Source organism: Loxodonta africana, chromosome 12 (genome assembly GCF_030014295.1).
Source record: "Loxodonta africana isolate mLoxAfr1 chromosome 12, mLoxAfr1.hap2, whole genome shotgun sequence".
Taxonomy (NCBI): Eukaryota; Metazoa; Chordata; class Mammalia; order Proboscidea; family Elephantidae; genus Loxodonta; species Loxodonta africana.
In genome coordinates this window covers 64,656,082-64,670,709 of record NC_087353.1, presented here as the reverse complement: position 1 = coordinate 64,670,709, position 14,628 = coordinate 64,656,082, and the positions used below count along the sequence as shown (strand labels likewise).

At 39.8% G+C, this 14,628-nt stretch overlaps 1 protein-coding gene across 1 annotated transcript in view; it reads right to left on the bottom strand.

Annotated features, from left to right (window-relative positions):
- The window catches only part of ATF7IP2 (activating transcription factor 7 interacting protein 2), a 93,031-nt gene extending 78,616 nt beyond the window's left edge, over positions 1 to 14,415 (bottom strand). Inside the window, exon 1 of the mRNA XM_023557383.2 lies at positions 14,009 to 14,415. The gene's annotated coding sequence lies outside the window, so the exon portion shown is untranslated. The remainder of the gene's footprint in view (positions 1 to 14,008) is intronic.
- Between the last annotated feature and the right edge of the window lie 213 nt (positions 14,416 to 14,628).

Here is a 14,628-nt window from a genome sequence, read left to right as displayed (position 1 = left end):
CAACTTTATTCTTTCGTTTTTCAAGTGGTATCATCTTTTTTTTTTCCTCTTTTTTAAAATTGTGTTTTAGGTGAAAGTTTACAGCTCAAGTCAATTTCTCATACAAAAACGTATACACATATTCCTTTGTGCCATTAGTTGCAATCCTACAATGTGACAGCATGCTCTCCCTCTCCCCTTCAAGTTTCCTGTGTTCTTTCGACCAGTTCCTGTCCCTTCCTACTTTTTCATCCTGCCCTTGGACAGACGCTGCCTATTTAGTCTCGTACATCTGATTGAACTAAGCAGCACATTCCTCACGTGTATTATTTTTTTGTTTTTCAGTCCTGTCTAATCTTGGTCTGAAGAGAGGGCTTCGGGAATGGCTTTAGTTCTGGGTTAACAGTGCATCTGGGAACTTCATTCTTTCGATGTGGACATCCAGTTGTCAGTTGTTATAGCACCATTTTAAACAGGCCATTCTTCCCCCATTAAACTGTTTTGACATTCTTGTCAAAATACAATTGACCATAAATCTGAGAGCTTTTTTCTGGATTCTCAATTCTATTCCATTAACCTATAGGTTTATCCTTATCCCTTTCATGTGTGCTGGCACATATATGTTCCAGCTACTTTTTCCACCCCCTGGAGATTTATTAGGCATTTGAGTCACTTTAGTACATCCGGGCATTGTGCTGGATAGTGGTGTAACTGCCTAAAAAACAAGTTGGTCTGCACCACATTTGAATGTTGACAGCCATTTGTTTGAGGGGATGCTTCCCAGAGGAGTGATTGTGTCAAATTTTTGTGCCTTTTGGCTTCTGCACAGTGAGATAAAGCATGCAAGTATGTTTACTACTTCTTTTGTCTTACTGGGAAGGCACAGTTATCGGCGTTCAGAAATATTCAAGTAAACGAATTATTTTTGTGGTGAAAACAGCTTGTGATGCACCTCCTTGGTCATAATACTGATATGTGCTGGGTATGTGATGTGTTTCATGGAACATGGGGCTGATATGGCTCGCTTGCTTTAGTCATTGCCCTGACGACATCTTTTGTAAAGTGCTCACTGGAAAGTTGATAAGGTATTTTATGACTCAAGTGTAACCAGGAAGTGTGATGCACTTCCTGGTAAAAAACGTTAAGGTTTTTTACATACAAGATTTTTTATCTACAAGATCATGTCATCCTTTCCCCTCTGGGTGTCTTTTATTTCATGTTCTTGCCCAATTGCCCTTGTTAGAAGTGTGATGCACTTCCTGGGCCATGATAGCAATATGTATCACGTTTGTGATGTGCTTTATGGAACACGGTACTGATCATCAACTGCTTGCAGGTGGCCCCCCCTTTATTCAAATGATTAAATAACTATCAACAACGACTCCACAGCCATTCCATTAGTGAATAAACATGGCATCGCCAAAAAATTATAAACAAAAAATTCATCCACAAAAGGGTTATACGAGTACCACACCTTCTTGATTACTGTGGCTTTGTACTAAGTTTTGAAATCAGTAAGTGTGAATCCTTGAACTTTGTTCTCCTTTTTCAAGATTGTTTTTACTACTGTGGGCTCCTTGAATTTTAGGATCAGATTACCAATTCTGCTAAGATGCCAACTAAGATTTTGATAGGGATTGTGTTGAATCTGTAGATCAATTCAGGGAATACTGCTATCTTAATAATATCAAGTCTTCAGATCCACGAACATGAAGTATCTCTCCATTTATTTAGATATTCTTTAATTTCTTTCAACATTTTATATCTTCCAAAGTATGATTTTATATTTTTTGATAATTTAAATGAAATTGTTTTCTTAATTTCATTTTTGGGGTGTTCACTGCAAGTGTTCAGAAATAAAATTGATTTTTGTACACTAATCTTGTATCTTTCAACTTTGTTGAACTTATTTTTCTCTCTAATAGTGTTTTGTGGATTCCTTAAGGTTTTTTAAATACAAGATTTTTTATCTACTAGATCATGTCATCCTCTCCCATCTGGATGTCTTTTATTTCATATTCTTGCCCAATTGCCCTTGTTAGAACCTGCAATACAATGCTGAACAGAAGTGATGAGAGTGAACATCCCTATCTTGTTCCTGATTTAGGCAGAAAACAGTCTTTCAGCACTATGTATATCAGTTGTAAATTTTTCATTGATGTCCTTCATGTTGTTAATTAAGTTTCCATCTACTACATTGTCAAGTGCTTTAATCATGCAAGGGTGTTGGATTTTGTCAGAAAATCCTTTTTTGACACCTATTAAAATTATCATGTGATTTTGCCCTTTATTGATATGGTGTATTGCATTAATAGACTTTCAGATGTGAAAATCAACCTTACATTTCTGAGATAAATCCTACTTGGTCCTGGTATATAATCTTTTCTCAAGGTGGCTAAATTCAGCTTGCTAGTATTTTGTTAAGATTTTTGTATCTATACTCATAAGAGATATCAGTCTGTTTTGTGTTGTGATGTCTTTGATTTTGATATCAGGTTAATACTGATATAATAAAATGATTTAGGAAGTGTTCCTCCTCTTCCGTTTCTTCTAAGAGTTTGCGAAGAATTGCTATTAATCTTTAAATGTTTGGGAGAATTCACCAATGAAGCCTCTAATCCTCAGCTTTTCTTTGTGGGTAGTTTCTTGACTACTAATTCGATGTCTTTACTTGTTTTAAGACTGATCAGAATTCCTAATTCTTCTTGAGTCAGATTTGGTAGTTTGTGTCCTTCTAGGATTTTGTCTATTTCACCTAAATTATCAAACTTATTGGCATATAACTGAATTGTTCCACACTATCCCCTTGTAATACTTTTAATTTCTGTAAGGTCAGAAGTAACATCCCTTCTTCCATTCCTGATTTAAGTAATTTGAGTCATTTTTTATGAGCTTTTTGGTCAATTTTGTGGACCTTCCACAGAACCAACTCTTAGTTTCATTGATTTTCTCCACTGTTTTTCTATTTTATTATTTTCCACTCTATAATCTTGTTTTTTTCTTTTGACGGCATAAGTTTAGTTTATACTCTAGTTTCTTCAGCTGAAAAGTTAGGTTACTAATTTGAGATCTTCATTAATATTGGCATTTACTTACTATAAATGTCCTAAGTATTGTTTTAGTTGAACATGTTTTGGTGTGTTGAATCCTCATTCTCATTTGTCTCAAAGTATTTTCTAATTTTTCTTTGGCCCACTGGTTATTTATAAATAAAAAAGAAAATGTGTTGTTTAATTTCCACATATTTATGAATTTCCCAAATTTCTTTCTGGTATTGAGTTCTAATTTCATTATATTGTGGTAAGAAAATGTACTTTGTGTGATTTCAATCCTTTTAAATTTGCTAAGGTTTTTTAAATGGCCCGGCACCACACTATCTTGGAGAATGTTCCATGTACTCCTGAAAAGAATGTTTATTCTGCTGTTGTTGGGTACAGTGTTCTACAGTCTCTTAGCTCTAACTGGTTTATAGTGTTTTTCACTTATTGTTGAATACATCAATTCTTTCAATGTTTGCTTTATATAAACTGGTGCACTGTTATCAGGTACATATACGTTTACACATATCTTTCTGATGGATAGAATCTTATATCATTTTTGTTTTAAAGTCTATTTTGTCTGATATCGATACAGCCACTCCAGCTTTCTCATGGTTGCTATTTACATGAAAGACTTTTCCCATCCTTTTACTTTCCATTTATTTGTGTCTTTAAACAGTGTCTTGTGTAAACACCATGTACAGTTATTGCTGTTGCATACAACAACAATGAATAAGAGGACAATGAATAAGAGGACCGAAGAAGAATTGATACCTTTGAATTGTGTAGGTGGCGAAGAATACTGAATATAAATACCATGGACTGCCAGAAGAACGAACAAGTCTGTTTGGGAAGAAATACAGCCAGAGACTTCGTCTCACATACTTTGGACATGTTATGAGGAGGGACCAGTCCCTGGAGAGGACATCATGCTTGGTAAAGCAGATGGTCAGCAAAAAAGAGGAAGACCCTTGATGAGATGGACTGACATAGTGGCTGCAACAACAGGCTCAAGCATAGTTAACAATCGTAAGGATGCAGCAGGACCAGGCAGCATTTTGTTCTGGTGTGCACAGAGTCACTACGAATCAGAACCAACCTGATGGCACATTACAACAACCAAGTGTATACAGCATGGATACGCTACACAAAAGGATGATTCCCATCCCAGGCTGACCAAGCGAGATGGTGCAATTTTATCACACTACTCAAATGGACAAGCAATTTAAAACTTATGAATTGTTTATTTTGGAATTTTCCATTTACAACTTTCAGATGGTAGTTGACCACACATAACTGAAACCACAGAAAGCAGAACCGCAGATAAGGGCGGACTACTGTAGCTGGATGAAAACCTTGGTGGTATAGTGCTTAAGAGCTATAGCTGCTAACCAAAAAGTCGGCAGGTCAAATCTGACCAGGCACTTCTTGCAAACCATATAGGGCAGTTCTATTCTGTTCTAAAGGGTCACCACGAGTCGGAATCAACTCAACCGCAGAGGGTTTGGTTTTTTTGGACTTTAGTTGGAAACCCTGGTGGCATAGCGGTTAAGAGCTATGGCTGCTAACCAAAAAGTCAGCAGTTCGAATTTACCAGGCGCTCCTTGGAAACCCTATGGGGCAGTTCTCTCTATCCTACAGGGTCGCTATGAGTCAGAATTGACTCAATGGCAAAGGGTGCTATAATCGTTTTTTTTTTCCCTCCATTCTGACAATCTCTTTTGATTAGATTCTTGAAGCCAATTACTTAATTGAGTTTCATGTCTGCCATTTTACTTTTTGTCTTATATGTGTCATGTCTTGTTGTTCCTCTATTCCTTTACTGCCCTAGGTATTATTGCTTTGTTATGTGGTATCAGTTTAAAATTTCATTTGTCTAGCTGTTGCTATAATACAAAAATAACAATGTTTTTTACTGAGCACATCTGTAACTAATTCATTCAATTTACCCACTCAATATAGCAAATAGTAGACTATCTTGGATTTTCTATGTAGATAATGTCATGAATTTTTTTACAATCCTGATTCCATTTATTTCTTTTCTTGCCTTACTGAATTAGAACCAACATACAATATGAATAGATGTGTTAGTGGGCATCTTTTTCTCATTGTCAACCTTGTGCACGGCAGGTGGTTTCACTATTTCATCATTAAAAACAATGTTTGCTATAGTTTTTTGTAGATACTCCATCAGGTTAACGAATTACACTTCCCTTTTTTTTTTTTTTTTTTCCTAGCTAAGAATTTGAGGAAGGAGTATTGAATTTCACCAAATGCCTTTTCATATCTATTAAGATGATCACATATCCATTCTCATTTCTATTAATGTGTATGACATCTATTGGTCTTCTAAAATACTAAACCTTGTCTATTCCTGGATTAAACCTCACGTGGTCATTCTCTATTATATTTGTAATATTTGCAAGATTTGTAGTGTTATTCTACTTTTCATCCTTGATATTTGTTGTGTCTTTTCTTTTTCTTGATCATTCTTGCTAGAGCTTTATGTTGTCAGTATTTTCAAAGCACTTACTTTTAGTTTAGATGATTTTCTATCGCATATAGTGTCCATTTCATCACTTTCTTCTAGTATTATATTCTCTACCAGTATTATATTTTCTTCAGGTTTGACTTGGTGTTCTGATTTCAACTTGAAAAGCTCAGATCTTTCCTTCTCAGAACTTTCTTTTTCAAAAACTTTGCATTTAAAGCTATAAATTTTCTTCTAAGTCCTGCTTTAGTTGAGTCCCCAAAATTTTGATGTATCTTATCTCAAACATCATTTTGTTCAACATATTTTATATTTTCCATTGTGATTTATTCTTGGATCCATGGATTATTTAGAAATACACTGATTAATCTCCAGGAAACTGCAGATTTTCTAGTTATATTTTTGTTTTGAATGTTAGCTTACTTTACTGTGACCAATCAGAGAAAATCCTCTGAATGATTTCAGTCCTCTGATATTTACTAGGCCAGGAAGCCCACCATGCCGCCTCCTGCCTGTTTCCTGGTTCTGCTGCCACCGTCTCTCGCTGTCTCCAATACATACAGCTGTCTCCTGCGTCTAGGAGGTTCTCAGCACAGGAATCCTGGGTCCAAAGGACATGCTCCATTCCTACCTCTTCTTTTTAGTAGTAGTGCGATCCTACCATCTGCTGCTGGGATAACTCATTTTAAGGCTGGCAGGATGGCAAAACTAATCAATTCCCTCGTTTTGGTTTCAAACAGCTTATTTGCAAGGTCCAACCCCCACAAGGATACAAATACCTAATTTGCATTATTAGCAAACTATCCAATCCCTTTGGTGGGCCACAAGCACCTTATTTGCATAGTCCCACCCAATCATTTCATGGGAGTTATAAGATCATGTTGAGAAAGGCCACATAAAAGCAATCCATTGCACTGCAGACCACCCCCTGGCTTTTCTAGCCATGGTTCTTTCATACTTGGAGGGTAGCTTCTCCCTCCCAGCCATTTTACCAGTCCAAAACAGTCATTAATAGTTAGTCCTTCAGTAGGACAAAGTGTCCTCAGGGTGAGGTTACTCAGGTACCAGCCATTCAGGTCTACTGCAGGTATCCATCTGACCTGGTCAGGTCTCCACAAGTTATCTCATCTTCACCCTTTCTGGCCTCTGATAAAATTTAACTGAGAAAAGATTATTCTCTTACTATGGGCTCCACATGGTATCAGCATAGCAAAACCTTAAAGGGACTTTAGTTTTGGCCACTATACTTCAATTCAGCAGTGCCTCCCCCTTAGTCTATGCTTTCACACTTAGCTTCTACAATTACAGTTTCAATAATCATAATGCCGTTAACATTCAACACTAACAACTTAATGATATAATCATATCAACATCTTCCCCAACACTCTCTTGCCCAGATCCAACAGAAAAAGAGGAAATAATTCAGTGGGGATACTCCCTTGTGCTCATCATTTTGAGTGTAAGTACATTTGTGAAAGCATGCAAGCCAGCCATGTCAAGCCTTTATTTCCCCCCATTTTAGATAGCCAATGTTTACACTGCCCACTCATATCAAACCAGACACCACTTGTATGTCAGTTTCTCGTACTGTGCTGGCTGTCATGTTGCTGTGATGCTGGTAGCTATGCCATCAGTATTTCAAATAACAGCAGGGTCACTCATGGTGGACAGGTTTCAGCAGAGCTTCCAGGCTAAGATGGACTAGGAAGAAGGAACTGGCACTCTATTTCTAAAAAAAACCCAAAAAACTAGACAGTGAAAACCTTATGAATTGCAGTGGATCTTTGTCTGATGTAGTGCCAAAAGATGAGCTCCTCAGGTTGGAAGGCACTCCAAAAGAAGACTGGGGCAGAGCTGCCTCCTCAAAGCAAAGTGGATCTTAATGATGTGGATGGAGTGAAGTTTTGGGACCTTCATTTTCTGATGTGGCACAATTCAAAATGAAAAGAAACAGCTGCGAACATCCATTAATAATAGGAATGTGGAATGCACAAACTGTGAGTCTAGGAAGACTGGCATTGTCAAAAATGAAACAGAACACATAAACAGATATTCTAGGCATTAACCCAGTGCCATTAGTGAGCTGAAATGGACCGATATTGGCTGTTTTTAATCGGACAATTGTATGGTCAATTTTCCTAGAAATGACAAATTTAAAAGGAACGGTGTCACATTCATTGAGATGTTTCAACAAAAGGATGCAGCACTGCAGGTGCTCATTCATCTATGCCAAGAAATATGGAAGACTGAGACCTGGCCATCTGACTAGAAAAGATCCATATTTGTGCCCATTCCAAAGAAAGGTGACTCAACAAAATGTGAAAGTTATCAAACAATATCATTAATATCACATACAAGTAAAATTTTGGTGAAGATTATTAAAAAAACGGTTGCAGCAGTACATCGACAGGGAACTGCCAGAAATTCAAGTAAGATTCAGAAGGCAACATGGAACGAAGAATATCTTTGCCGATGTTAGACAGATCTTGGCTGAAAGCAGAGAATACCAGAAAGTTGTTTACCTGTGTTTTATTGACTATGCAAAGACATTCAACTGTGTGGATCATAACAAATTATGGATAACATTGCAAAGAATGGGAATTCTAAAAACACTTAATTGTGCTCATGAGAAATCTGTATGCAGGCCAAGAGGCAGTTGTTCAAACAGAAGGGGACACTGTGTGGTATAAAATCAGGAAGGGTGTGTGTGAGGGTTGTACCCTTTCACCATACTTTTTCAAATACTCTGAGAAGCTAGATTATATGAACAAGAAAGCGGCATCAAGATTAGAGGAAGACTCATTTAACAACCTGTGATAAGCAGATGATACAACCTTGCTTGCTGAAAGCGAAGAGGACTTGAAGCACTTCCTGATGAAGATCAAGGACCACAGCCTTCAGTATGTATTACACCTCAACATAAAGAAAACAAGAATCTTGACAACTGGACCAATAAGCAACATTGCGATAAACAGAGAAAGACTGAAGTTGTTAAGGATTTCATTGTACTTGGATTCACAATCAACACCTATGGAAGCAGCATTCAAGAAATTAAATGACATACTGCATTGGGCGAATCTGCTGCAAAAGACTACTTTAAAGAGCTCAAAAGCAAAGATGTCACTTTAAGGACTAAGGTATGCCTGACCCAAGCCATGGTGTTTTCAATTGCCTCATATGGATGCAAAAGCTGGACAATGAATATGAAAGATCGAAGAAGAACGTATACCTTTGAATTACGCTGTTGGAGAATATTGCAAATACCACGGACTACCAGATGAACAGATCTGTCTTGGAAGAAGTACAGCTAGAATGCTCTTTAGAAGCAAGGATAGCAAGATGTTGTCTCACGTACTTTGGACACGGTATCAGGTGGAACAAGTCCCTGGAGGATAGCATACTTGGTAAAGTAGAGGGTCAGCGAAAAAGAGGAAGCCCCTCAACTGGATTGACACAATAGCTGCAATGATGGGCTCAAACACTGCAACAACTCTGAGGATGGCACGAGACTGGGCAGTGTTTTGTTGTATGTAGAGTGTCTATGAGTTGGAACCTACTCAATGGTACCTAACAATAACAACAACAATCAAACCACTACTCTAAGGAGACAAGCATGTTCCCTGATTTGAAGAATCTTGTTTCAGATAGATCTCTGAGCATCTGTGTCTATGAGCAAAGTGCAATCCAGAGGAAGCCATCGAATTGCAGCAATTTACACCAGCTCACAGTGTCAAACATCTGTCTCCTTCTTCATTAGGTAGGGTTCTGATCAGCTCACCCTTAGCTCCTGTGGGCTATGTCAACGGGTGTCGGCCATAAGCTCAGGAATCCACACACCTCTCTGTACTTCAGATTGGTAAGCCCCTTCTCTCTCTCTCATTCCTAGACCCCATGGGCTAGACCGACTGGCACCACCCAGAGGCTCAGGCATCCATACAACTCCCAACACTTTCAACCAGCCAGTTTTTTGTCTTTCTCATCCCCAATACCCGTGGGCTAGGTCAACAGGTACCAAGAGAACATGTTCAAACTCATCTTCTCTCTTCATTGCTGTACCACTCTCTGCCCCCGCTCACTTCCACTCATTGAGTAGATGCCGGTGATCACTGAAGCGAGGAAACCAGGCTGTCCAATCGCCAGCTTCCAGTCCTGGAAGGGCATTCTCGTGATGGGCAAAGGTTCAAAGCATCCAACGGTAAAGCACTTGCTCAAAATTCACAAAACAGTCTTTTTTTTTTTTTTTTCTGTAGGTCCTTCCTTCAAATGTAAACTTCCTTCTCTCCTAGCAGTTCTGTGTAAGTCTGCACGTGTTTTCAAATGCAAATTTCCTGGGTGGGGCTCAGGTTTTCGACCTATATATCCTATACACAGGGATCTTGGAGCCCTGGTGGCACAACTGTTAAGAACTCAAATGCTGACCAAAAGGCCCACAGTTCGAATCAGCAGCCACTCCTTGGAAACCCTATACGGCAGTTCTACTCTGTCCTAGCCTGCATTTTGCCCTGAGCCACTTCATATGTAGCTTTTCTCCCCTCAGCTGCAGCATAACATCTCTTTCCTTTCAGCCATTGCAGATAACAACCAAAATAACCATGTAAGAATCAAAAAGTTTCACTTCCCACACCCCTTCATTCTGTTTTTTACAATGTCCTATGCTTCTGAGTTCTGCAGCCACACAATGAATCCTACTTCTGATACCAACTATAAAACTGGCATGGTGGCATCAGAGGTCCTGTAACTTCAGGGAGAGGAGAATCACCATCAGCCCAAGGCTGATTCCTATGAGATGGAGGTCAGACGTATCTCCTCTCTTCAATCTTTTTACCAATTCTGACACCAGCCATCCTGCCCACAGAACACTCTATTTCTCTGATGGGTTTGATAATTTGTTGCAACGGCCACACAGATCACATTCACAGTTACCGGGTTTATTAAGGAAGAGGTTCCAATTCATGATCAGAAACAACTCAGGATACAGTTCTTCAATCAGGACAGCTTCTCAGCTGTGCCTACAAGCAGGCCTGTCTCCAGGCTCTCAATCCTCATCCCCTGGGGTGTCTTAGGCTTGCCCAGCCTGGCTCTACCCTACTCAGGCAAGTGTTAAAAAGCTCTTTAGCTCCACCGATAAGTGCCGAGAGGTATCCCATTTCACCAGTAAGCCTCAGCCCAAAGGTGTTCAGCTCTCTAGCTCTGTGGATTGGTAAGCCTACCTCCACTGACAAGTTCCTGGTGGCACCCCATTCAGCGAGCAAGCCTCCTGAATGAAGGTACTCTGCTCTCTCACTCCGTGGGTAGATGAGCCTAGCTCCACCAGCTCCCCAACAGCACCTCACTCCTCCATCATGCCTCCTTACCAAAGGTGCTCAGCCTTCTCACTCCATGGGCCAGAAAACCCACTGTGCCATCTCCTGCTGGTCTCCTAATTCTGCTGCCACCATTTCTCTGCCACTGCTTCTCACCATCTCTCTCAGTCACTGTTGTTACAGCTCTGTCTCCTGGGTCTAGGAGGGTCTCAGCACAGGGATCTCCAGTCCAAATGATGCAATCCACTCCTAGCTCTTCTTTCTTAGTGGTAGTGAGATTCTCCCTTTCCAACTCTGGGATGTCTCATTTTAAGCCCAGTGTGATGACAAAGCCAATCAATCCCCTTGTTAGGGTTCCATATGCCTTATTTGCATAGCCCCATCCCACAGGGGTGCCATTAACCTTATTTGCATTATTAGTAAATTTTCCAATCCCCTTGGTGGGCCACTAGCACCTTATTTGCGTATTCCCACCCAATCATTTGGTGAGAGTTACAAGACCATGGCGAGAAAGGCCATATAAAATTGATCCATTGCACTGCACTGTCCTACTCAGATTAATAAAACTGAAGATAGGTAAGAAGTTACCTGAGACTATAGTAATGCATTTTAAATGTATGAATCCAGATTTAGTGAAGTCTCAGACATAAGAATATGAGACAAAATAAAATGGTTCTTTGTAATTTGTATTTATTATAATCAAACTCAAGTTAATGAGAACTATGAGTAAGGAAGACCAAAGAACGACTGATATCTTTGAATTATGGTGTTGGCGAAGAATATGGAATATATCATGGACTGCTAAAAGAATGAACAAATCTGTCTTGGAAGAAGTACAGCCAGAATGTTCCTTAGAAGCGAGGCTGGCGAGACTTCATCTCAAGTGCTTTGGATATGTTATCAGGAAGGTCCAGTCCCTGGAGAGGGACATCATGCTCAGCAAAGTAGACAGTCAGCGAAAAAGAGAAAGCTCCTCAACGAGATGGACTGACACAGTGGCTGCAATGATGGGCTCAATCATAGCTATGATTGTGTGAGGATGGCATAGGATTGGGTGGTGTTTTGTTCTGTTTACATGTGGTCGCTATGAATCGAAACTGACTCAACAGCACCTAACAACAATACTTATTGTGCATTTAAAATTATAGATTTTTATTCAACAAATATCCAATACATAAAATATGTTTACAACAAATTAATAAATCTGTACAATCCACTATAACTGAACTCTGTGGTACACATAGACAAATGTGCAGCAATCGTAAAATAGTATTATTCCAGAATTCAAGATGTTAAGTACCACAGAAATACGGTAGAATTAAAGACTGAGGTGAAGTACAGTTAAGTCCCTGGGTTATGAACGTTTGGCTTACGTACAACGCATAAAAAAAAAAAAAAAAAATTTTTTTTTTTGACTCATACTTGCCCTTTAATGTTATTTAACTTTGCCCTCACTTTGAAACGACTGAACCAACCACTACTAACAAATTCTTCACCACGATCACCTTCACTTGTTGCATGTGCAGCTTTTAAACCAATGAAAAGGCTTTCAGCCTTTTCTCGCACAACTGTAAGGCTAAATAAGAATCATATGGACCTGTTCCAATTCTACAAATTCTTAAAGACACAGTTAGGAACGGATCTCCTTCGTAACCCAGGGACGGCCTATACAGAGTCAATAAGGTAATCTGAGAAGAAAACTCAAGATGTACCTAGAAGGAGCAGTTCTTAAAACAAGCAAATAATTTCCAATAGGGCACTGCTTATGCATTTCTGTTGAGGCTGAGGTTACTCTTAGAATGTGGTCTCAATCAATCTGCAGACCAGACTGACAGTCAAGTAGATTAATCTGATTAAGGTCAGATTCAACACTTTAAAAAATGAATTGAGAGATAAACAAGCTAAAAGAAGAAAGACCCATAAAATCCACTGCTGTCTAGTTAATACGAACTCATAGCTACTCTATAGGACAGAGAAGAGCTTCCCAATAGGGTTTCCAAGGAGCAGCTGAACAAGAAGTAGCCAAAGAAGAAAGACATACTCCACAAAACTTGAATCTAGTGTAATTAGTCCTTCCCTCAGATGCTTCAAATTTTTGCATTTTCAATAAATTTCCTGTGATATAAATTATCTTGAATGTTCTTCTCCACCTGTTTTGAGACAGTTTAATAGTCACTAGGTCACAGGTCATTTACTGGCCATGATTAGAAGCTAGGCTATGATTAGAATGCTCCTTAGAAGCAAGGATGACAAGGCTTCGTCTAACATACTGTGGATATGTTATCAGAAGGGACCAGTCCGTGGAGAACATCATGCTTAGTAAAGTAGGGGATCAGTGAAAGAGAGGAAGACCCTCAATGAGATGGACTGACATGGACTTTGTGATTTTATATTACAAAATAATGAAAACAGTATTAAGTTCCAATTCAGAATAACAATCTAAGTGGATGACAAGTTTTTCTGTGTTTTATGCAGTACAATTGTCTTTTTCTAGATTTTAACCATATATACATGTCTTTAGAGCAGAAAAACACTAGCATGTCATAAAGTAAGCAACACATGTTGGCTAATGTTAGAAACTTCATCTTTGACACAGTAACACGGAAATGTGCAAGTCAGTTCTCTAAGAAAGTATAGCAGGGTTTTAAGCATAGAGACAAAGCAGAAATAATTACTTCTTCCTTTGTGTCAGACACATTCTTAAACTTGCATGCCAAAATTGGAGAAAAAAGGTGAGGAACAATTAGAAGGAAAAGGGTGTCTTTAATGTGTGTTTTCTTACATAGTCAAAAATGGACTACGATAAAGAAACAGTTCTGTACATGGCTTTCATCATTAAATTATAGCATCTCTACACTGGTAAGCCCAACAGGTGGACATTAAATGTTTGTGCCTTCCAAGTTCTTTCATTAAAAGGAATTTTAGCATATTAGTCAGAAATTTATATTATCACACTTTACAACAATATACGTCAACGAAGCTTGTATTATCCTAGTTCACAACAATACATGTCAAAACCTCCCCGCCACTTGGTGAAAACCAGGAACTTTGTTCTGCCACTTGGCTTCTACAGATAAATATGACTAAAATAGCTCAAGTAAATTTGGAAACTGAATAAAAAAGATACAGAATGGAGGCTAAATTTTCTTCATTACCTTCAAAAAGCAGGTAATGACAAAACCAAGGTTTTTACTTACTCTTCCAGAAAAAACACTGAGGCAACTTCCCTCCGCAGTCCCGACTCCCGCGCGGATCCGCTCAACGTGGGGCAGCCACCACACCCATTACACCCGCGTCCTGCTCTGAAAGCAGGTGTAGACACGACCCTACGCCCCTTGTGGGCTTCTTCCCGGCCAGGTCGGAGCGCCAGGGACTCCACGGGCTCCTTTTCAGTCAGCCCTGGCGCAACCTCCCTGCTCAGGCGGCGTTCGGCAAGCCTTTGTGGCGGGCCTTCAGGGAGACGCAAAGCGACCGCGCAACCGCCGCCCCGCCAACCGTCGCCCGCGCGGGACTCTCAGTTTCAACGTACCTAGAACGGCGCTGCGCCCCCACAACCGCCCACCCACCGAGCTTCCCTCGCCGAACTTCCCAAGAGCTGCACGGCCGCTTCCAATGACCAGCCCGGGCCAACTCGCCGAGGTAATTCTGACTTCGCCCCCCCCCCGTTGACTTTGGGCCAATGGCAGCGCGAACATGCGGCAGCCTAGCCAATCAGAGATGGTCAGGTGGTTGTGGGCGGGGAGCAGGGATGCCGGGAAGTGGAAGTTGGCTGAGGGCAGCCGATTGTTCTCCTCTCTGTGCGCTTCTTCCCGTCAGC